Here is a 25,672-nt window from a genome sequence, read left to right as displayed (position 1 = left end):
TGTCCTTTGTTTAAAGCAAATAACTGGACATCATTGAATTCACAAAATGATTTGTTACCTGCTTACTAGAATCAGTTACTTTTCAATTTTATAGAAGCATGTAAAAATGTTATAAAATGTCATCAAAAGACTATTAATAATACTGGTTATTCTTTTACTTACAGGCATTTTATTTAACAGAAAGGACTGAGAAAATAATATTATTGTTACTGTCAATAACATTGACACTACAATAAAATAATTTGAAGTTTTCACAAATTTTAAGTAGATATTTTTAAATCCCACGTGTGGAAGATTTAATTTCTTTATTTTACTTAAATGTCCGCCATATAACCTAATTGGAAAGGCCAGTCATCATTGTCAGATTCATTAGCCCGATATGATTTACTGTCTGCAGGAAAATGTCTAATTTGATATTTCTATTCCAACAAACATACACATTCAATAATGTGTATCGACTATAATCCACTTCTGACATCTAATTCTAAGATAGATAGGTAAGTCAGAAAGCCTGCCAGAGTTTTGTCATCTGGATGAAATGAGTCACATGGCATTGAGTATTTCTTACCAAAGCTTTCTTTGTATTGTGTTTACTATATCCTCATTCAGGAGCAATGTTGACAATAGTCAAGGAGTGGAACAGGCAGAGCTTTCAATCAATAAAAAAATCATCACTCTCACCACCTCACTCTGTGTTTCTTAATTCAGAGCATCTTTATGTAGCCCAAAGTACATTGTTCTTCCTGTTACTCTTCATCCTTCTAACATGCACGTGTAAGAGATATCCCACAGGAAATATGGCACCCAAAAAGAAAAGAAAATGAAACACCTATAAAAAGAGAGGTTCTGACTGAAGCATGAGTTGGGAGTCCAGATCCTCATTCATACCTGGCCTCCTCTTTACCTTTCAGATCTGCTCTAAGTTACCTTCACTTATGGACATTACAATCAAACTTGCAGAAACATCACCATTTAGAACAAAGCTAAGAACCTTAAAAAATTAAAAAAAAATATCTGAAGTAGCTAATTCAGCACTAAAAGAGCTAGGGAGTCAAGCAGCCTGGGTTTGATTCTAGTTTGGGTAAAATGTTTAGCACAGTTCCTGAATATAGTAAAGATTTCAGCAAATACAAGGCATCAATGTTAATATTACTGCTACTACTGTTACTGTACTGTCATGGCAGTGGTAGAAATGGTACTACCAGTGTTAGTATTACATGTAGGTATTTCAACTTCAATACTTTCAGAAGTTTTACTACTGATTCCCTAACTATATTATAATTTTCTTCATAATAGGGTCCATTTATCACTTTTTAAAAAATCTGCCATAATTCCTAGCACAGTTCTGAACTTGTAGTAGACATCTAGTAAATATTTCTTGACTGATTGGTGTATGTGCATTATAATTGGGTAAATGTGAATTTATTTACAGTTCAGCTCAACTACTTAAAAAAAAACACCCAGCTTCACATTTGATATCTCCATTTACTTAACTCTATGTTGCAAACAGCTAATTAGGGATGATATGGCACAGTATGAGTTTTGGCAGACTATAATCTGTGGATTGTAATACAACCAACTGCCTAATTCATCTATGTTGGTCCACATGCCAGGAAAATATATGCAAATTAAAGAATATTATTTGGTTAAAGAAAATCATAGGAATGGACTTGCCTAATTATGACTTTTGAAGTCAAAAATTTAGCTTAGAGAAATGGTTTTTTGATGCTTTCATTCATACTGAGCTTTGTTTATGTCATAAATACCAAAGAAACAGTATTTTGCCCCCAAGGATATTCACAGGTATAGCATTAGCCAAGTAAACATGTCATTAGTTGTGGTAATGTGTTCAACATTTTTTAAAGTAATATGGAACAAAAACATTTCAGATAAAAATAAATTAGAATCCTAATATCCATGCAGATACCATTTTAATAAACAAATTATCAACTGAGAGAACTCTCAGTGAAAAGACTTAGAAGTAATCAATATATGTTTACTAAATTAACAGTTTTGGCCTTTCATTTTTACTCAATACAATTAAAATTAAGTCATGTCAACTATATTCTCTAATTTTAAGAAAATGGGACAATATGAAATAACATATCTATATAAATTGAGTTATATATAGTATACATGAAACCATGGTTTTTTTTTGTTTGTTTGTTTTTTTGGAGACTATGACTTGTGTAGTTAAGTCCATGTAAATTATCTCTCAAATCTGTATTCAAGTGCTCCAAGTAACACTATAGTGTAAAATTATATAAATAGAATAAATGGCTTAGATGTTAGAGAGCAGAGACAGAGAAAATAGTTAATAGATTGATACAGATACAAAGACAGACTTCAGTTATTAATTTATTGTGTGTGATAATCTACTTCCTCATGTGCTCTCTTCCCCTGCCATATCTCTTAAATTTTTTTATGCTTGTGAATACACTGTTAGATAATAAGTAATCAGGAATAGAAATACAGGTTTTGATTTTGTTAATTTTTCTATAGACAAAACAGCTTCAGGAAAGGTAGCTTAGATATTTTTTTAAATGAAACGGCAAAGAGTAGAAAGGAAATTGATAGAGAAATCAGAAAGACAGATGTGAAAAGAAAGAGAACCTGTTTTTCATAACTAGAATGGATGATTCAATAGAGTGGCAGATATCATTTATTGTCATTCCAGTATCTTTTCTGCTCCTTCTTACTTGATTCTGTTTATGTCAATAATTTCATTTAAGAAAAAAAAATCTAAATTTTGCAGTTTTCCTTGCAGCTAGGAAGGTCGATAGGAGGTTCTGGGTAGACAGGGAGGAGCTCCTGCACTGAGGTGTCCCTCTTGCCTGTTACTTTCTGTTCCACCTGCCTAGAAGGAAGCAGAGAGCACAGTGGCCACTTTGTCACCAGAAAGTGATGATTATAAAGATGATCTCCACACAATAAGACTAGATGGTTCCTATTAAACTAAAATAAAAATTAAACACCCTTGTGAGGAAAACAGAGGCACACACAAAAGTTCCTTGGGCTTTATGTGCCACTCTCCCTGCAAAAAAAATATCAGTTCCGAGAAATTGCGGTGAATGGGAGACAAATGGCAAGTACATTTTAGGCTGTCAAAAGCCTGTATAAAATACAATATAATCAGGGATTACAAGAGTCAAGAAAAATCACCTGGAAATGACTTGTTTTCTCTGAAATTGAGAAACTTAATTTTATAGGTCATGGTATGCTTGCAGAAAACATAATCTACTTTTGCTTAAGTAGAAAGGGCTGTGTTATAGCATATTAAATGGCTTACATAATTGCTAGGAAGGCTGAAGAAATAAAATTGGATTTGAACTTTCAGAAATGACTTTGGAACTACCTCACACATGTGAGCCACTTAGAGAGTCACTGTGTCTTCCATGATCAGAAAGCCAGCAGACTCAGCACCTCACTGCCAATGCCAAGGTCAATAAGCCTCCACAGTCAGAAAGCCGCTGCCACTGCGGCCAGCTCCAGAATAAAGTCACCCCTAACACAGCCACTAGAGGATGGATGACCCTTACCATGTAAGTGAAGTACAGACAGAAAAAGAAGCTGAATCGGATATAGAGTGCCAGTGCACCATGTCCACTGGGGATGGGTCTCCAGTGAGATGAAAACGTAAGGGAGCTCTCACTCTCAGGATTATATAGGAGTCTCCCTGATGGGGCCCCTCCTTAAATTTTGTAGTCCAAGTTCCTCATTGACTTACACCTAGCTCCACACTTGACAGCTACCACACTAACAGAATGAGAGGGACTAGATTTAAAATAGATGCAAATAGTAGAACTAGAAAGTAAGTTTAGAAATCAGTAAAACAGTCTGAATGTTGTGTTTGGGATGAGGATTGACAGTTGGCATTCTTCTAAGTGTTCAATAATTTTTGCGATTAGGTCACTTGTGTGGTTTTGTGAGATAAAATTTATTGTGTGTGTTTGAGGTTTACAATGATGTTATAGGATACATACAGATAAACATTTACTAGAGTGAAGCAAATTAACATATATATCATCTCACATAGTTATTTTGTGTGTATACATGACAAGAACAGCCAAAATCTACCTGTTTAACAAAAATCCCTAATAAAATACAATTTTATTAACTATAGTCCTCTGTTGCATTACAGCATTATTCACAATAGCCAAGACATGGAAATAGCCTCACTAGCCATCGATAGACAAATGGGTAAAGAACATACAATGTACATATACAATGGAATATTATTCAGCCTTTAAAAAGGAGATTCTGCCATTTGACACAACATGTGTAGACCCGGAGGACATTATGCTTAAGTGAAATAAGTCAGACACAGAAAAATAGTGCATGATCTCACTTATACATAGAATCTTTAAAAAAGGAGCGGGGAAGATATACAGAAAAAGAGAATAAAGCAGTGGGGTGAGGGAGGAATGAGAAGATGTTCGAAGTATACAAAGTAGCAGATATGTAGGATCACTAAGTCTGGTAACCTAATGTTCAATATGTTTTTAAGGGAAAAGTTTTGACCACTTTAATCCGTGTCATTGAAGCAACTCAGGCTGTGGGTAGCAAAGATTACTGATGACCTGTGTCACATCCCCTCAACCTATATTGCAGCTGCGTCTGTTGTAATTCCATGTGATCTCATCCTCACCTGGAGCTGAATGCTTCCCACTTCAAGTATAGCTGTCCCACTTCTTGCCCCAGGACCTTTCCAAAGCCACAGGAGCCAACAAATGCAGCCTTACGTGCAGGGAGCTAGTCACCCTAGGGGCAATCTTCTACTGAGTGGAAAAAGAAGCCAGCAGGTGAATGTTCCAGCCCAAGGCTTCTCAAACTATTTGTGAGGGAGAACCAGCTGCCTTTCTCCCTCCCTTCCTTCCTTCCTCCAAGTTTCACCCATACTTTCACTTTCGTAAAATCACATACTTAAATGATGCAGCAACGTCAAATTGTTATAAGAGATTTTAAAAGCTGACTTTTTGAATTTGATCTTGTCATGAGCTGATAACAGACACTGGTCCTCAGACTGCACTCTGAGAAGCCCTGCTTTCAGGACAGCTATTCACAAATGCCATTACGTATACTTCTCAGGAGACACTGGCCAAAACAAACCCTGTTTCCCACAGCAGTGACTTTAATGTCTCATTCTTATGTTGACTTTTCTTCCTTCCCTTCCTCACTCTTCCCACTCATTCACTGATAATTCCTGTATTACCCCCCTAAATAAAAAACCTGCATAACTAAAGTCCTTGTCTCTGGTTCTGCTTCCTGGGAACCCAAACTAAGACACTTGGATTCCATAGTTCTGGAATCAAGAGACTTATAATGGAGAACAGTTGTGAAATATAGATAGCGCATTTATATGGATGGAGGGACAAAAACCACAAATAGACCATTCCTAAGCCAATAGGGAAAAGATCCCTTATCACATCTGGAAGGAAACAAACTATAGACCTTTCCTGAAACTTCTCAACTCTCTTGAGAGTTAGATAAGGATATGTGTCTTTTTCATCTGTTTTACTTATTATTCTCTATTTTTCTGTGAAACAGTATGCATAAAAATTTGGTTAGATATATTTATTAAAGTAACATGAAAATCTTCTTGAAAATCTTCTTAAAAATCTATGGATTCTGGCCAGGCGCTGTGGCTCACGCCTGTAATCCTAGCACTGTAGGAGGCTGAGGTGGGCAGATTGCTCCAGGTCAGGAGTTCAAAACCAGCCTGAGCAAGAGCGAGACCCCCTCTCTACTATAAATAGAAAGAAATTAATTGGCCAACTAATATATATAGAAAAAATTATCCGAGCATGGTGGCACGTGCCTGTAGCCCCAGCTACTTGGGAGGCTGAGGCAGCAGGATTGCTTGAGCCCAGGAGTTTGAGGTTGCTGTGAGCTAGGCTGACGCCATGGCACTCACTCTTGCCTGGGCAACAAAGTGAGACTCTGTTTCAAAAAAAAAAAAAAAATCTATGGATTCTGTCATTACTTTACAAATTACTAATCTTCTCTATGCTTTAATTCCCTCAGAGATAAAAATGAGTTTGATCTTATAATGTACTTGATATACATCTTGCTAGGATTAAAATAGAATCCAAGTAAAGCATTTGGTAAATTGCCCAGCACAAATGAGATATTATTAAATAATTATCATTTTATCTCTCATTATTCTCTTTTTCACTCATCCACTCCAACCATATTGGCCTTCTCCCTTTTCCTCAGCCAATGAGTTCTTTTCTGGATCTGCATGCTTGAAATATTCTGTACATTTTAACACCTCACATCCCTCATAAGTTCTTTGTTTATGTATGCTCATCATTAAATGAACATACTTGTGTCTTCAAGGAAGCATTTTTGACTTCTTAATCTAGGTCCACTATTATAGACTCTTTCTTCCTTATACTTTTTTCTATAACACTTATTGCAGTTGCAATTTAAAAACTATTTTATCATGTTTTTCTGATTGTCACCCTGTACTCCATCATGTATATGGAGAGAGGGACCTTGTTCAATACTTCCCTCTATCTAATATAATGGCATATAATAGGTACTCACATGCATGCACTATGTAAACATATGTTAACATGGGACTCTTTCTGTCTCTATTGTATTTGAGGCTATGTAATGCCTAGAACAAAATAACAGGTTGCTAGACAACTAAAACAGAACTTGCAAAAGTAGTGGCCAAAGAGAAATTTGTGACTCTTGCCCAACAGCCATATGAAAAGTCTAAATAGGATATCGCAAGAGAATAAGATGTGGGAAAGATATCTTAACCTCTCAGCTTACACCTATGAAAGAGCTTCAAGAACACCACTGAAATGATTGATACATGTTTCCTAGAGTTTGGGGCACATGAGACTGTTGTCTGAAACACATCGGAGAAATCAAATAACAAAAGGCTGTGGCTAAGTCATATCTTATTGTGGTTTTGATTTGCGTTTCCCTGATGACTAGAGATGTTGAGCAATTATTCGTATGTTTGTTGGCTGTCTTCTTTTGAAAAGTTTCTGTTCATGTCCTTCATCCACTTTTAATGGGGTTGTTTGATTTTTTTCTTATTAATTTTCCTGAGTTCTATACAGATCTAGTTGTCAGCCCTTTATAGGATGTGTAGCATGCAAATATTTTTTCCCATCCTGTAGATTGTTCACTCTAGTGATAGCTTCCCTGGCTTTGCAGAAGCTTTTTAATTTGATCAGGTCCCATTTATTTATTTTTGTTGTTGCTATGATTGCTTTTGGGGTCTTCTTCATAAATTCTTTGCCTAAGCTGATGTCTATAAAAGTTTCTCCAACATTTTCTTCTAAAATTCTCATGGTTTCATGCCTTAGGTTTAAATCTGTTATCCACCATGAGTTGATTTTTGTGAGAGGTGAGAGGTGCAGATCCTGTTCCAGTAAGAATGGTTTTATAAAAAAGTTCCAGAATAACAAATGTTGGGATGGATGTGGAGAGATAGAAACACTCATACACTTCAAGTAGGACTGCAAATTAGTACAACCTCTATGGAAAGTAATATGGAGAATACCTTAAAGAACTAAAAATATAATTACCATTTGATCGAGCAATCCCACTGCTGGGTATTTACCCAAAGGAAAAAAAGACATTCTATAATAAAGACATCTGTACTTGAATGTTTATAGCAGCATAATTCACAATTGCAAAGATGTGAAAAAACCCAAGTTCCCATAAATACCTGAGTGGATTAATAAAATGTGGTATATACCATGGAGTACTACTCAGCCATAAAAAACAATGGTGAACTAGCATCTCTTGTATTATCCTGGATAGAGTTGGAGCCCATTCTAATTGAAGTATCACAAGAATGGAAAAACAAACACTACATGAACTCACCATTAAATTGGTACTAATTGATCAACACTTATGTGCACCTATGGAAATAACATTCATAGGGTGTCAGGCAGGTGGGGGGAGGAGAGGTATGGGTAAATTCACACTTAATGGGCACAGTGTGCACTTTCAGCACACTCATTGGTCTGACTCAGGTGGTACAAAGGCAATATATGTAACCTAAACATTTGTACCCCCGTAATCTTCTGAAATAAAAAAAAAAGATAATATATGTAAAGGTCTTGGTATTGTACCTGGATCATATTAAGTGCTGAATAAATGCTTACCATCATTTAAAACAAACAAACAAACAAATAAAATGGCTGTGGCTATCCGACTAGGCTGTGCTGGGAGTGAGGACAAATGACTATTTCTTATAGGACAAAGGGAAGACAACAAGTTGAAATCCAGGTTGAAATCATTTTTATATTCTTTGCAAGAGGATTTCCTCAAATGATGACATGATCCTAACAAAAAGGGTAGACCCTTGATGCATAGGGTCTGGTGCCCAACCAGAGGAGATGAATGATCCATATCAAAAGAAGTTTGGGTAAATGTTTCAGAGTGGAATGTCTGAGGAAGTAATTAGAGTGTTTACGAGAGAATAATTCCAATGGGATTTTTCCTATCTCTGGCATCTCCTTCCTGCCCTTGCCCAACCTCTGATCCTGGAAGAGACAGGTAATCTAGTGGTGAGAGGATAGAACAAAAAATTGGAAAAGTTAAAATGGGAAATATCTCTTTACAAAACACTGCAGGTTCTAGCCTGAAGCAGATCCTAGCTAAGGAAATATTAATTTGCTATTAAGTTTGGATTTTTAATTTTACATTGGGATGAAAACAATGGTTACAAAATGTCAAGAGGATTTTTTTATCTGAAAATGACTAGGAAAATCATAGATCCATCTCAAAATTTTATTCAAGGTATGAGAAAAAAGAAACCCCAAAGAGTAGATTTGAACAGTTGTAATAGGGTAGGAGAGAGTGATTATTTTCTATGGAGTTTCTATGGAGTTCCACTCTATATAGATCCATTCTTTCAACATAATGGTTACTTATGAATGAATGGTAGACTGAGCATAAATATTTCTATTATCAATATTCATTTTAACAATTTATTGATGAATAAAAGACTTCTATGGAATTTTAAATAGCAATCGGCTTTTCCTTTGTGCTTTAAAATGATGTATAAAAATTAACTAAATTGATTATTTTTCTTGTGTTATAAAATATAATGGACTACTATATTTACTCCATTAATGACACTGAAAATTTACAAGGCATTAAAATGTACTTGACTATCTAACTTTTGTCTAGTTTATTATCCATGGCATACTACATAGATCTAGAAAAATATTCTAGCCTTCATTAAAGTTTTAAACAATTATGAAATAGCAATACCCACCACATAGTTTAAATATTTTATGCAACATTTTTAATCACCTCTTTGTAATTTACAGTATAGATTGTAAAATCATTACAAACATGCATTAATAATTAATATGTAATATTATCATCCTATAAATATATGTTACAGATGCATTCAAGTCCTTTGCTTGCAAGGTGAATTTTTAGAGTTTCTTCCATGACTGCCACATACACTATAGCTTTATTGTAAACTTGTGTTTCACACTTAGCTTTCCAGTCCAGATTATTGCCATCTTGATAATTTAAGATTGTGATAAGTACTCTTTGTGTGTGTGTGTGTATATATATATATATATATATTTTTTTTTTTTTTTTTTTTGAGACAGAGTCTTACTCTGTCTCCCTGGCTAGAGTGCAGTAGCATCATCTAAGCTCACTGCAACTTCAAACTCCTGGGCTCAAGAGAACTTTCTGCCTCAGCCTCCTGAGTAACTGGGACAACAGGCACATACCATGCCGCACTAATTTTTTTCTATTTTTAGTAGAAATGGGGTCTTGCTATGTTGCTCAGGCTAATCTTGAACTCCTGAGCTAAAGTGATTCTCCCACTTAAGGTGCTAGGATTACAGGTGTGAACCACTGCGCCCACCCTTCCCTTGGGATTATTCAAAACCTTTCTCTGTGGTATTTGTTAGGACTGCTCACAAATCTTCAAAATTTTCCTTCTAGTTATATGGCAGGATTTCATTTTCATGCTCTCTTTGAGGATAAGCATGGTTCTCTGACTTGGTTTGTCCAAAGAAACATGGGTGGAATCCATATACGACTTCCAAGTGGAAGTTTTAGTGTTCTGTGACCTTGGAAGCATGTGTCGAGATGTAACTTCTGTCAACCTGGTACCCTGAACTTAGCAACAATGCTCCTCTACGTGAGTCATGCAGCACGAGTGAGAAATAAATGTTCTTGTGCTCAGACACAGCGATTTGGACATTGTTTATGACCACAACATAGTCTACCAGGAGGTGCCAAACTTTTTTCTGTAAAGGGCCAGATAATAAGTATTTTAGGCTTTGCAAGTTACTCAACTCTATTGCCATTACTCAACTCTGCCACTGTAATGTGAAAACAGCCATGGGAAGGCGGGGAGTAAAGAATTAGACATGACTGTGTTCCAATCAATCTTTATTTACAAAAACACTTGAGATTGATGAGTCAGGTTTTGTCTGTCGAGCTCTAGTTGGCCAATCCCTGGTCTAGCCAATCCTGACTGATAGTCTCATAATGGGGTGATGGAAATACATGGGGGTGACCATCAAATTACGTATTTTTATTGATTACCCTGATGTTTTATATCATGGAATTTAAAATGATTTTTCAAAGAAGCTTTGAGATTCATTGTGGCTTTCATTTTACATGTACTAGGTTGGTGCAAAAATAATTGCAGTTTTAGCATTGTTGAAATTTGCCCTTTGATATTGGAATACATTCTTAAATAACTGTGATTGTGTTATACATTTTAATGCACATTTCTTGCTTTATGTTTTTATGCTAATAACTTATTACTTGCTGTTTATTTTATATTTACTTTTGACTATGGAAATGATGTTAGACAAAAAGCAAATTGGAACGATTTTCTTATTTAAGTACAAAATGGGTTCTAAAGCAGCAGAGAAAACTTGCAAAATCAACAACACATGTGGTCCAGGAACTGCTAATGAGCATACAGTGCAGTGGTGGCTCAAGAAGTTTTGCAAAGGAGACGAGAGCCCTGAAGATGAGGAGCTCAGTGGCCTGCCATTGGAAGTTGACAATGACCAAGTGAGAGCAATCATCAAAGCTGATCCTCTTGCAACTACATGACTACACAAGAAGTTACCGAAAAACTCAAGGTTGACCATTCTACCATTCAGCATTTGAAGCAAATTGGAAAGGTGAAAAAGCCTGATAAGTGGGTGCCTCGTGAGCTGACTGAAAATAAAAAAAATTGTCATTTCCAAGTGTTGTCTTCTCTTCTTGTACACAACAACACAAGACCATTTCTTGATCAGATTGTGACATGCTACGAAAAGCAGATTTTATACGACAACTGGTAATGAACAGCTCGATAGTTGGACCAAGAAGAAGCTCCAAAACACTTGCCAAAGCCAAACTTGCACCAAAAATGGTCATGGTCACTGTCTGGTGGTCTGTTGCTGGTCTGATCCACTACAGCTTTCTAAATCCTAAAAAAACCATTACATCTAAGAAGTATGCTCAGCAAATCAATGAGATGCACCCAAAACTGCAACGCCTGCAGCCGGCATTAGTTAACAGAAAGGGCCCAATTCTTCTTCATGACAACACCCAACTCCATGTTGCACAACCAACGCTTCAAAAGTTGAACAAATTAGACTACGAAGTTTTGCCTTATCTGCCATATTCATCTGACTGCTTGCCAACTGACTACCACTTCTTCAAGCATCTTGACAACTTTTTGCAGGGAAAACACTTTCACAATGAGCAGGATGCAGAAAATGCACTCTTTTCAAGAGTTCGTTGAATCCCAAAGCATGGATTTTTATGCTACAGGAATAAACAAACTTATTTCTCATTGGCAAAAATGTGTTGATTGTAATGGTTCCTATTTTGATTAATAAAGATGTGTTTGAGCCTAGTTACTGTGTTTCCCGAAAATAAGACTGGATCTTATATTTATTTTTCCTCAAGAAGACACCCTAGGGCAGGGGTCCTCAAACTTTTTAAACAGGAGGCCAGTTCACTGTCCCTAAGACTGTTGGAGAGTGTGCACTGTGGGCCCTGGTCAAGTCAGCTGCTAAGCAGGACAGTCAGCGGTGGCAAAAATACCCAGAAGACCGGATAAATGTGCTAGGCGGCCTGCATGTGACCTGGGGACCATAGTTTGAGGATGCCTGCCCTAGGGCTTATTTTCAGGGGATGTGTTATTTTCCCCTCAAAGCCTCAGCTTGCAGCACTCACAGGATGACTGGGACCTGACAAGGGGAGCTGACCTTGTTGGTGGGGCTGCCCGCACCTTTTCAGTCAGCTCTGGGATAGTAGCTGTCGCGATGGAGCAGATGAGAAGGGCTGCTCCTCTTCTTTACTGCTCTGTGACTAAATGCATGGGTTGTGCAGATAGGCTGCATAGCCACGCCCACCACTAGGTCTTATTTTCGGGGTAGGGCTTATATTGCACAAATGTTTAGAAATCCTGCTAGGGCTTATTTTATAGGTAGGTCTTATTTTGGGGGAAACATGGTATAAAGTCTGAAACTGCAATTACTTTTGTACCAATCTAATATTTTCTAAATATTATTTGTGTTTAAATTAAATAAAGTGTAAACATATTTCTACACCCTTGTTTTGAAATGTTCAAATATTTCTCCTCTTCCATGGGCTAAATATAAATATCTTGACAAGGTTTAAGCAACATAGTTTTATATTTCAATTATTCTATTATAGAAAGTTAGCTATTGCAATATGTCGGTCTTTAAGTATGGTTAGATAGAGATATAAAAACAAGTGTATTTAACTAGAACCAGCAAAGGAAGGTTCTTAATCTGAGGTTTTCTTCCCTAAAACTCAGTGGTATCATATAAAGGAGGATATGGCTAGAAATGTCAAACATTAAGTTTCTTTCATTTAATTAAACACCATTCCACATAGTTTTAAAACTAAGCTGTGTCCTGCAAATAAATAAACTTTTTTTTCTATATGTAGGGTTTTTTAAAACATATAATTTGCCAAAATTAAATTTGGAGATCAATTCATTGTTGGGATCTCTTCAGACCTAGTCTGTATAGTACACATTGACATTTTAACACTTAAGAATACATCTGCACATATTCATATCTATACATGTCACACACAAACACAACTATCTATAGTAAAATGGTTAAAAGAAAAATATTTGAGAAAGCATAATTTCTCTCCAAGGGAACTAGATCCTCAAAGAGTGACTTCACTCAATAAATAACATCTAAATTCTTATTCCTCACGACTTGCAATGATTTTTATCTTAGTAAAAAGTATTCATATTACTCATTCTTTTTTCTCAGAGTAACCCCTTCATCAATATTTAAAATAAATAAAGTAAAAATGTTAAAATGAATGTGAAGTGCTTCATTGTTAGTGTAATAAGTAACTGCATATTTCAATGAACCTACTATGTTTTGGCTGTTAGCTATTATATCTGTAGAGAAGTCATTATGTTTTATTCTTACATAATTCAATGAAAACATTTTTGACAAGGCAAATTGTATTAATTCCTTCAGATCCTTTACATTTTTCTTTTGTGTAAAAACCTTTTAGCATTGAAACTATTAGCATAGTAGACTCTTATGCTTCTAACAGTGTTGAGGAATTTTCTGGCTTACAAGAATACCCACTTTAATTAAAATCTTTTCCATTCATATATGATAAAAAAAATTAGGTCAAATTATAGACTAAATGTTTTCCACAATCCTTAATTTTCATTCTGATAGTTGTAAGTAAAGGTTAACAAATGCAACTTAAAGCATTGAACTTTCCTCCAAGAGAGAAAGGGGGAGAGAGAAACAGAACAAATGTAAATCCTCTAAGCATGTAAAATGCTCACTTGCTCTGATTTTCTAGAGTCACCCTGAAAGAAATATTTAGAATTTGGTATTAAATTCGTCAATATTGTGGATTATAATGGAAATGTTGCCTAGACTTTCATGTACTGCTTTAAATAATTAAATATTGTAAAATTCTTGGTTTAGTTTTTACCATGTAGATACATTCATTCTCATTAGCAGAACATTGTACAACATAGCACAAATTAACAAAATGCAAAGAATGTCATCTCAGCAGGAATCCTGGAACATGAAATGGATTACTATCGCTGGCATTTTTGTTCCAGCTCATTTGAGTACTCTCTGTATGCTGTAGTAGTTACATTTAGGTGCACAATTCTCTAGTTTAATCTTATGGTTTTTCTATATAACGAGGGGAAAAGACTTTACAAATAAGCTTTGTATTTGAATGACTGTTGTTTTATTTTCTTTTGAATCTCCCCCATGGGCTTGATTTGTAATTAAAGTTATTTATAGGAGGTCTTGAACTTTTGTCCCATCTTTTTTATATTTTAGAAAAATCCCTTTATTCATGAGGAGTTCAAAAATCCTCATTATTTGGATTAAGATAAATATGTCTTCATTATAAGAGGTATTAAGTGGTTTAAACATAGCCTTATAGATGGAAAAGATAATACTACCAAAAACTATGATATGTATTCATTTTAAACTTCATTTCAATCCATAAGTATCTATTAACTTTCTGCTGTAAAATAAGAAAGTTAATCCCCCTATACTTCCTCCTACTTTTCCTTCTAATAGTTCCTATTTCATTAATTATATTAATAAATTAACATACATTAATATAATTTTATTAATTTATTAATATAACCAATAAAATAATAATATATTAATATATTGATATGTATATGATTAGTTGATTAAAGTAAATTTAATATATTATATAAGTGAATGCTTATAACTTTCCTTTACTTCAGTTACCACAATTTCCATAATGCTGTTCTAGTTAATAATTACATGGATTCAATAAACTCCACTAGTTCAATTTCTATAGCTTCCCCTTTCTTGGATTCCCTGTTTGATTCATCTCTGGGCTGAAGGATTTTGTTGTCAAATAGTTCTTTTCAAAAGAGATACATAGATGCTTTCTAATCCTTCCCAACTTGAAATCATTTGCTTCTTACCCTTTGTGCCTGAGGTACAACAAATGGAAAACTCCTGAGTGAAACATTTTTCTCCCCTGAAAAATTTATATATGCTACTCTGATAGCTTCTGGTATTGAGTACTGCTGTGAAGTTTTGGTAAGTCTACATTTTTCCTATTAACTTATTTTATTTTGCTTTGTTTTGTCTTTGACATATAATTATTTCTTCATTATTAAAGTTGAGTAACTTTCCTGGCTTCCTTTTGATCTGTAGAATCAAGGATTCCTTCATTTCAAAAACATTTCCTAAAGGAAAGTTTTCATTGTTATCTTTTCTATTTGTTCTGCTGTCTCTTTACTAATTACTAATTATAGTTTACCGATTATAGTTTCAAGTTTATTTTCCATATCTAAATCATCTCTTTTGTTATTTGTAAATCTTTCTTCTTTTATGTTTTGTTTTATGTGATTTATCTTGCTGATCTTCAGTTGTGTTTAATTTATTTTATTGCATCAAATATAGTTTTCTTCCTGCATTAGTGTATTTTCTTCATCCATTTCTTTCCTTGAAGTTGACACCATTTTTTCCATTATCTTCTCTTTTTTCTTTTTTGAGATAAATGTATATTTATAGAGAGAGATAGGTGGATATAGATATTTTATTGCGTGACCTTCATCTTTGACCTCTTCTTTTTCTTCTTTGACCTATTAATTCAAGGTATATCATACCATAAACCACATTACGTACAATTTATTTAAGAACATCGAATATTTTTTGCTTGAGTGCTTATTCTATTTCCTTGGATAAACCTTTTTATAATGTATATATTTATTCCTTATGTGTCTTTTCTGCCTTTTCCCCTATGTTCTTTTCTTTCTTTAAATTGTGTTGCTTTTTAGTATATTGGGTAGCACCCAGTAAGGACCACTATAGGTATTTCGTACAACAGATTCCAATACAAGTCTATTGGAAGGGCAGAAGAAGCAAATGGGTTGGTGATGGCAGTGTTACACAGAGATCACTAACTAGAGGGAGCCACCCATACCTGTAGGACTGGAGAAGCCAACAGGAGATCATAGTGTTACCTAGAGTCCATAAATGTGACCACCACTGAGGCTGCTAGTGCAACATTTCTGCCACTGCTGTGATTGGAGATCCCACTGCTGCTTGCAAGGCAGTCATTGAAGTTGCCCACCATAGTATTTTTGCAAACACCTCCATTGCGGAAGAACCCAGTCACTTGTAAAATATCATTTGCCAGAACAGAAATAACAGAACAAAACAACTTCTTTCCCCTTGGCTTTTTATCTCCTGTCAATATCTCCTATTGGAAGATCTTCACTGGAACACAACTGATAAGGGAGTCTATGAAATGTAGCTTATGGGGTTCTAGTCCTTGGAAATACAGGAAAAAGTATAAAAGGGCAAAGTATGGCTGAGACCCAAAACACAGAGGTAGGCATTTGCCTACCGTATGTACTATCCGTATGTAATTCTAGTGCTTGTTCCCTTCTGATGAACGCGTATGTTTGATGAGCATGGTGTGGGATGAAGCAAGAGAGTATGAGTAGATTCACATTGTAGCTCTGATGTATAAATTTAGGATTTTTTCATTTGAACATTTTTGCACCAAAGCTACTGTTTTTTCTCTTATGTCTCCCTTATGATTTTGTTCCTCCAATGAAGTAGGTGTATCTCAATTGGAACCACTTAAGTACAAGCATGTCTTATTGAAATTTAGTCATAACTCCCCTTTTCTCCCTTCCCTATCTTCCTTCTGCAAAAAGGCTGCCATTGTGGCAGAGAAAATTAGTGCTCACCAAATATTCACATACTTCCCCACATCTCCAATCTTCCTTGCAAATAGGGTAGAAGCCATGTGGCTCTTGATGGTGATTGAATTGCAAACAAAAGTTATAAATGTCACTTGCCCTGGAGGACCCATTGGATGGCAAAGATAACAGTGGGAAATAGTTGTCTGAGCTATATCAAACTGTATACAAGCAAAAAAATTGTCACTTATAGTTGTGGGTTTTCCAATGTTAATTGCCTTAACTAATCAGAGACAATAGAAATGACATATTGGGTCCACATCACACCCAGCTCCATCATTCTTTCTATTCCGTAGGCTCCAAATGGGTTTGACAAGAAAAGGTTTTGCTTATTTCATGGGTCACCCACATCCCTTGATTTCATTATTCAAATAAGTAGTTACTTATATAGATTTTTCCCAGAAAATATATTTTAGGAAAATATATTTCCTGTTCTAACCCTGAGAAAGAATATGCCAACTCTCAGAATCTTCCATCACTTGCATTCAAATTTAATAATACAGTATTATGCAATCGTGCACTCCAGGTTTTATTTTAGAAATTGAACACCTCCCTGTATCATTGAAAATAGAATCTTATCCATATTTAACCTTCTTGTTGTTTGTTTTTAAGAAAATTTTTAGTGAGTGCAAAAGACAATTATTTTCTCCACATTTTATGACCCCATCTTGCATTTCTGTACTGAAATTTCACATGTAGTATAATGTGTAATGGAGCATGGCAGTTCACACAAATGCCTTCCTCGCTCTTTCGTCCCCTTCCACTTAAACTCACATCCAAAATAAACTAAACAAACATATAAATGACATTCACTCAAAAATTATGATGAAACTATGCATAAGAGAAGGTTTGGAGCAATTATTTGAGCAAGTGAATAAGTAAGAAATACATTTAAAAAATTGATTAAGCATATTTTTGATATTTCTAACTTCCCTTCTGATCTTAGGAGCATTCAAATCTACTATGTTCATAAACTTTTTTGATGATCTGAGCTCACTGCTTAGAGTCGAGCGCTTGTTTTCTTATTTCTAGTTCCCAGTTTCTTTCTTGCATAAACACTCTTTATTATTATTATTATTATTTGGTAGCTTTTGACAAAATATGCCACCAACAAGACATATCCTCATCTTTTTTGATGCTCAGCTAAAACTACTCCTAGCCACTGTTCTAGCACCCACTATGGGACATCAATTAGACAAGTTTTCAAAATGTTGTTCTCTTCTCTGCCCAAGATTTCCTTGTCACCACTTTATACTTGTCCTGCCCCTACTCTCACTATTTCTATTTCTTCTATTATATTACTGCATGTTACTGCTACTACTGTTATTGAATTATTTGATAAATTTAGCAAAAGCTGTTCTGGTGAAATGATGGAGAAGAACCCAAATCATAGTGGATTGCAGGTATAAACTGAGGAAATGGTGAACACAAGTAAAAATCATTCTTTTTAGAAGATTGGCTGAAAATGGGCAGTAGGTATGAGGTCCTGTGTGATTGATTTGTGGCTCTAAATTTTAAATGGAAGATACTGGAGAATGTTTAAAAATGAGAATTCCCTTGACAAACGGGGGGCAGGCGGTGAGGCAGGGGGATGACCATATAGAAGAGAAAAGGGAACAATAAAAGGTAAGGCTTCTGAAAAGGTAAGAAGAAGATAGAAAGAAAAAGTAAAAGCTCTCTGTTTTTGCTTGCCAAGAGGAGGAAACAATTAATGCAAATATGGTCAAGACTCTAATTTGGCAATTAATGCAAATGTGGGCAAGTCTCTAACTTGGTGAGTGGAAGGCTGTTCTATAGGAGGCTGTGTTATCTGCTGAAAGTAACAAGGTGAAGACAGTGCTTCAGGTGTTCAGAAGGATGGAGAAGATGCAAAAATGGCCACATAAGAGAGCTGGGTAGGTATTTTAACAGAGAAATGTAGGGGAATAGCCAAGCAATATTAAAAATCCATTTGAATGCAGTGATTCCAAATTAATCCTGGAACCAAGGTGGCCTCTGGTGTGATCTTTTCCAGTATTACTCAGCTATTCTCAATAGTACCAGCACTGATAATCGGGTATTAGGAGAAAATGGTTTTACTAGGAGGTATAAAGTAAAGAAAAAATGATCTTTGTAATGACAAAGAGTTATTGAAATGACAGAGTACAAAATCTGAGCTAGATGATCAGAACTCGAAGAAATGATTGAACCAAGTAGAGAGATTAACACACTACCATCTCTAAAGAGGTAGAGATAGCTAAAATTGTAATTTATCCTGATTAATTAAGTAGAAGTCTAGATTGTCTATAAAGCATGAGATTGGAGATATAACTTGAACCACCTTTGTAAGGTGCACACTATCCCTGTTATTACATGAAATGTTTGCTTGACAGTTAAATTCACAGCTTCACACCAAAGTTTGCCTTTGTTTTTGTAAGGAGAAGGCATTAAGGAATTGTTTTTCAAAAGTACTTAAATGCATATCCTCAAATACACATTTCCTAAACAAAAGCATATAGCTATTTGCTAAAGTAATTACTAGTTCAAGTTGGGTGGTCCTAAGCTTTTCATCTGAAAGTTCCAAACAGATCTATTCCGTACTTCAAATAACATTTGGTGTGGGTATATACTCACATATATGAATAACTAATTAACATTATATAGGAAGCCACAATAGTATGCATTCCTTTATAATGAAAGACACAATTCACTGTTTTAAAAAAGAACAAAAATAAACAAACACAATAAAGACATTTATCCCCAAGTTTAACTTCTTTGTATAATTTGAATAAAGTCCAAGATTACTTTTGTTTTGTTCCTAAATGCCCCTGGGCTTCTTGAATACAGTTAATAATAGGGTATTTTTTTTTAAGTGATTAAGTTTCTTTAATGGTAATACACGATACCAGAAAATATCAAATGGAGATCTTAGCATGATAGTCATGAACAGATAATGAAAATATTTCAAATTGTTTGCTGGCTTAATAAACTTACTTTTTAAAAATACAATCAATTCTAAGTTAAAGATATTAACTTGGTTAGGAAGAAAAGCCAAAATGGAATGATAAAAATTAGTCATTTCGAGGTACGTTAAGGGACAATTTTACTTCCTATTCTTGTCTAATCAGATATTCCCTATTCAGATGTCTGGAAGGCAGCCTACGAAATTCACCCATAAAGTGTTTTGTCTTCTATCAATAGAATATCTTTATCCATTAATTTATAAATTGATTTTCACAACCCTGGAATTTTCAAAGATAGCAGTATATAAAGTCAGTGAATTAAATCTTGGATACACATAAAAAATATTTGCTGCACTAGCTAGTTTTTCTATAACCTGCTAACATCTGAGAGTGTTCAGCAAATGTGTAGATTATGCTTCTGTTCAATGAACTGGTCTCCACTTAATGATTTGTTTATTTAATGGAAGCCTATTGTTCTCCCTGGCAAATGTAATATATCAAAAGAATATTTTTTGAATCTAGCAAAGTGCTGACCCTTTTTGGACATTAGCCAGTTAGCAGTAATATATGCCACAGAGAAAATGGATAGACTCACATACTCAGACCATTAGCATCGGAAAAAAACTTTAGAGATTCTTGGGTTCCACCCATTCATTTTACATAAGAGGAAACTGAAGCTTAGAAGAATGGCTTGCCAACATTTGTACAAATACTTATAAACTGGACCAGGACCAGAGCTCAAGTCTTGGACTCCATATTCAATAATCTTTTCTCCAGCTGATGAATACAGTAAGAAAAGGGATACCATTTTTGCAACATATTAGCTCTAGCCAGTCTCATAAAAATATACAGCTTCTTCAACATAATGGAAAACAAAACTTGTTAATTAGAAGTAGCACCACAAAAAAGTTTGTTATTTTCCCATTTTGATGACATCAGAGATATCATAAATAAGAAATATAAGTTTATAAACTTATAATTCTAACTCATGTATAACCATTCTTTATTCCAGACTATTCAAGACATTATGGCTACTGAGATTATAAATATACACAGCTGCAAGCAAAGTATAATGGCTTAAATGACTTTAAGCTATCTTACATTTATAAACATGGTAAACTTTCATATTTTTGGCTTGAGCACCAGAGAATCCTAAATATATTTCGTTAACTCTACTATACTCATAAGATATTCAGATGGAATGAGAATGTGCTACATCTTTTATTAATAGAATAAATAGGCAAGATTTTAACTTTACAATTTATTGTTGTATCTGTATAGGGGGTAAACTTCAAAGAGAATAGTAGTCAAATATTTATGACTACAACCTGTATGTCCTACTTTCTTAATTTTGGGTAAAAATGAGGTCTGATTTCAAATGATATTATAATTAAAACAGCTAAGACACCACCCTAGATACCTTTTGATTCTCTTTATTGTTATCATTCTTGTGATGCATGTTACAGTTACCTGGAGATGTTTACTGTGCCCTGGTCATTGTCAGCATATATAGAGAAAACCAGAAAGTGGGCCCTATCCACCAGGGTCCCCTTTGTTACTGCTGTAGTTAATGTGGCTGCCACAGGGCATCTCTGTTGAAAACAGACGATGCTGTAGCCTAGACTTTCTTGCCTTATTCTGCTGCAAAGTCTGGGCATATTACACCAAAATCACTACTGCAATCTATTGCTGACTCTGTCCTCTGTGGGAAGATTTAATGTCATCTGAGCATAATTCAGCACCAAAACTTAATAGCCCAGTAAAGTCCCTTTTGACTTAAAAACAAAACAAAACAAAACAAAATTATTAGTTGACTAAGGAACACAATATATCCACACTCTATTATAGTGCTTTCTTAGTGTGCAGTTTTTCGGGATGCAGACAGCAGACCCTCTTGCTCGAGAGGTAAATATAACTTGGGTTCTTCCACCAACTTGTAGATTTAAACTGCTAATATTAGGGCCCTTTCAGTAAACCTCAAGATCTGTCCACGAGGTCAGCATGCTGAGAATAGGCAAAGTCTTCATTTCAAGCTCATGACATGCCTGGAGGTAGCAATTTCTCCCAATAAGTTAGGATTTGGGGTTAAACATGGGCCATCAGTCCAGGGCCCTCCCTCATTCTCCTTCCCCCATCTCCACTTATTCATTCCTTTTTCTTCCCACTAGGCTACAAAAAATTATTCCCATGCTTCTCCCTCCCATATCACTTTCTTTTCTTTCCTATTGGATTATTTGCAACACAGTGCAAATACAATATTTCAATTAATTTTTTTATTCTCTTGACACTACTTACCCGTCCAATTACATATGAATTTGTTGATCATCCTTTATGGCAAAAAGAGTTATAGATTCGGGACACCCCCAAGCAAAGTCTTGTCTATGGTAGCTCTACGTCTATATCACTCTTGAGTTATAAGTGGCTGTCATTTGTAATAGCAGTATCATATTCCTTTTAAAAAAAGAAAAAACTTACCGTCCGACATCTTTGGTTCTGTGCTATATAAAAAACAATAACAACAACAACAACAAAATTGCACCTGATAATATATCCCATATGAATCTATGAAATGTTTAAAAAAATAGTTCAAGTTCACAAATATGGTTTCAGGATTTATCTCTGATATTTTCTCAGAAATAAAATGGGCAGCAGAGATATAGCATGTCTGTTTTTCCCACCCCTCCACCAACCCCAGGCTCTCTATTTTTTTTGTTTGTTTTCTTTATTCAATATTAACAAATATGTATTAAGAACCTACTATGTGTTTGATCTTACAACGTCACCTGGGAGCACAAAGATAGAAAGACACAGTCCCAACCCTGAAAGATCTTAGAGCCTAGATAAAGTAGACATGCAAATAGCATGTATAATTAGTTACATACAAAGTATTACAGAAGCAAGGAGATGATAGTTGCGAGATAAATTGGTATTAGTCAGGAGAGGTAGTAGAGAAGACGATATTCCAAACACACAAAACAGCATCTGCAAATGCAAAGAAAAGGATTGAGCTGAACACAAACCATGTACTATTTACAACATTTACTATTTTTGGGGTCCAAAGCTTGAAGTAAAAATAACCAGGTAAAGTTGGAAAGAAAAGTATGAAACACATTTTGACAGCCTTCTATACTATGCTAGTTTGAGTTTTAATCTATAGGCCAGCCATTCACAAATGGACAAGGACTCTGGGGAGAAAATAGGAGAATTATATGGGAACCCTTTTCCAAATACACATGGTTACCATATGTGTTTTGAAAAATGTCTGAAATGATTGATACAGCATCTCCTGTTTTCCACCTGGTTTAGAAAATCATTGCTATGGATTATGGACAGCCATTGAAGAATTCTCAGCAAGGAAATGAATAAAGAGATTTAACTACTATCCAGATGTATAAAACCTCCATGGACATTGGGTATCACTCCTTGCCCAACGCCCACTTTGTAACTATTTTACCATTATAATCAGTTCCCAGGATAGATTCAACTCTATAACATATTAAACAGAAATGAAAGTATCTTGCCGATAATTTCCTAAGGAAGTAGAGAAAATAATTTGCACCTCAGAATAGAAACGTGACAAATATTTCACATTAGGTATCTCTATTCCTCTGGACTGCCATTTTCTCACTCTTCCTTTTTCTTTTTCCCTAGTTTTTTAAAAATCTCCTCTATAATCCTGAACAGTTTATTTTTTATCCTCAACTTGTCTATAACACTCAGAAAAACAAAAGCCCAGCAGTCACATCTATTTTCTTTCAATCACTTCTTACCCATTATCTCATCCCTCTATTTCAAGCAGTTTATCAGATTATTCAGCCCTCTTAAAATAATGTATTCTAAACAGTCGGCATTTTTCCCATATTTTTATATGTAGTAGAAGCATCAGAATAATCATTCTTTCATTAATTTTATAAAAGTGTCTTGAATACCTACTATATGCCAGCCTAGTTTAATTCATAGCTACTAATCTAGTTATATGTCTTGCCATCATTCTCTCTCAAAGTCATAAGAATGTCCTCATAACAGTGAAAGACAATTATAAAAATATACAATTAACCAGCTTTTACAAAGAATAGTCTCGGATTTTATTTTTTAAAAAGAAAATGTTGAGACTCCCATTCTCTAACGATTTTCTACCCTTCTGCCTAGAGATAAGAAATGAAATGGGTATCCTTTTTTGCCTTCTGCTTCTGCCATGCAAATAACAGACTTCCTCATTAATTATATAGAGGCTTACCAAGTCCCTTTTTAAAGAAATAAATTTAATTCCTTTCTGCATATAGAGAAATTTATCAAACCAAAAAAGCAAATTCCATTTTCATAATTCTTATAATTATTTTATATTCCCAAAGAATGATAACTGTATGAGCATAGCAAAGCAAAGGTATCTTCTCATCCAAGGATAGATGCTTGAAATTCTCCTCATGCTCAAAATGTTGTGCTGCCATTTTTGAAACTAATTTGGTGAGCCTCGGTGTAGGACATAGAAAGAAATTGCATTTACTCTAAACTGTTTCCTGGTGAAATTGTTTAGCCCTCCAACAATAAGAAATTACAGGAGGACATTGAATTACTCCCTACTCAAATCTAAAGTTCCAGCATGGGATGTTTTCCTAAGAAATGTATCAATCTGAAGAATTCCATGTTAATATTTTTTAGTTGTGTAAGTCAAATATTTGAATAATATATCAAAACTATCCTTAAGACAAAGCACACTTTTAAACACTCCTTTCAGTCACAGAATACTTTTAATATAGTTCATTTTTTCGCATGTGATCCAATTCCATTTGAAGATAGTAGCTTTGAATAATAGGCAAATATTTCTGGAAAATAGAATATTTAAAACTAGATTTTTATGCCAGATATTTTTATGGTTGTTATTAAAATATTATACAAAGTAAAAGATATTTTAAAGGATAATTTAATTCACTACCACTAAACAAGCAAAGATATTAAAAAGAGAAGCTAATTATTTTCACTAAAACACCTTAGAATCCACTGCGTTCTTTTTCTCCCTCAATCAGTAGGTATATATATGACAGGAGTTTAAAAAGATTATTCAAAATTCATTACCAAAAAAAAAAAAAAAACCTGACTAGGCATGTGAATTGCTTTATTAAATACTAAAAAAGTGTTATCTTTGACTGTGAAATATACATATACTATATGTAAGCTTGCCAGATTTAGCAAACTCCAGTTAAACTTTAATTTCAGATAAACAATAGACAATTTGTAGTGTAAGTATATACAATGAAACATTCAGGGCATAGTTATGTTTCAAGATTGTTTGCTACAGACTAGATGTTATGTGGCAACTCTAAGTGTATGACAGCTGAGAGAATAAAGCATTAAGTCTTTAAAGAAAAATAATTGGATAAAATGCACACATTATGCTAGGTAGATGCTTGCTGAGTCATTTATAAATTGAAGGCCCATTCCACTCAGGTCCTGGCATAAGGTGTTTGTGATTAATTTTAAAAGTTTGGACCTAGACAGTGTTCTCATGGTTCATGAAATTTGAGCAACCAAGTACTTGTTTTAAACTAAAAACATTGGCTAACCAGTAAAATCTGGTAGATCTAATCTCACGGTCTTCTCTCTGTTATGACAATTCATTATAATACTTCCTCTGAGTGCTATTGGAGACATTTTAGTTTAAATAGCAATGTTGAATCACTTTACCTATCTAATTTTCCAAAACCCCAGCCACTTTACACATTGTCCCTCATACATCTGATCATTTTTTGTTCTGTGCCTTAGCATAATCCATTCTGTTTCTCCTGCAATATCTTCCACTTGCATGTATGACTAGTTAAACTCTACCTAGTTAAATATCATTTATCCAATCAAGCCTTTTCCAATCATTTCAGTTAACAGTGTTTTTTCCTCTTTTAAGTTCTTCTAGCACCTTATCATATAATTAAAGATTAAAAACTTGTGAAAATACAAATACGTTTGGATACACATACATGCACACATAAAG

General features: G+C 34.7%; 1 pseudogene; it reads left to right on the top strand.

The window, feature by feature from the left end:
* Positions 1-10,809: 10,809 nt before the first annotated feature.
* Positions 10,810-11,849, top strand: LOC109731083 (histone-lysine N-methyltransferase SETMAR-like; annotated as a pseudogene).
* Positions 11,850-25,672: the final 13,823 nt, after the last annotated feature.

The sequence above is a fragment of the Microcebus murinus genome, chromosome 7, assembly GCF_040939455.1.
Source record: "Microcebus murinus isolate Inina chromosome 7, M.murinus_Inina_mat1.0, whole genome shotgun sequence".
Taxonomy (NCBI): Eukaryota; Metazoa; Chordata; class Mammalia; order Primates; family Cheirogaleidae; genus Microcebus; species Microcebus murinus.
Note: the sequence above shows the minus strand (reverse complement) of the source record. Positions and strands in the feature narration are given on the sequence as shown.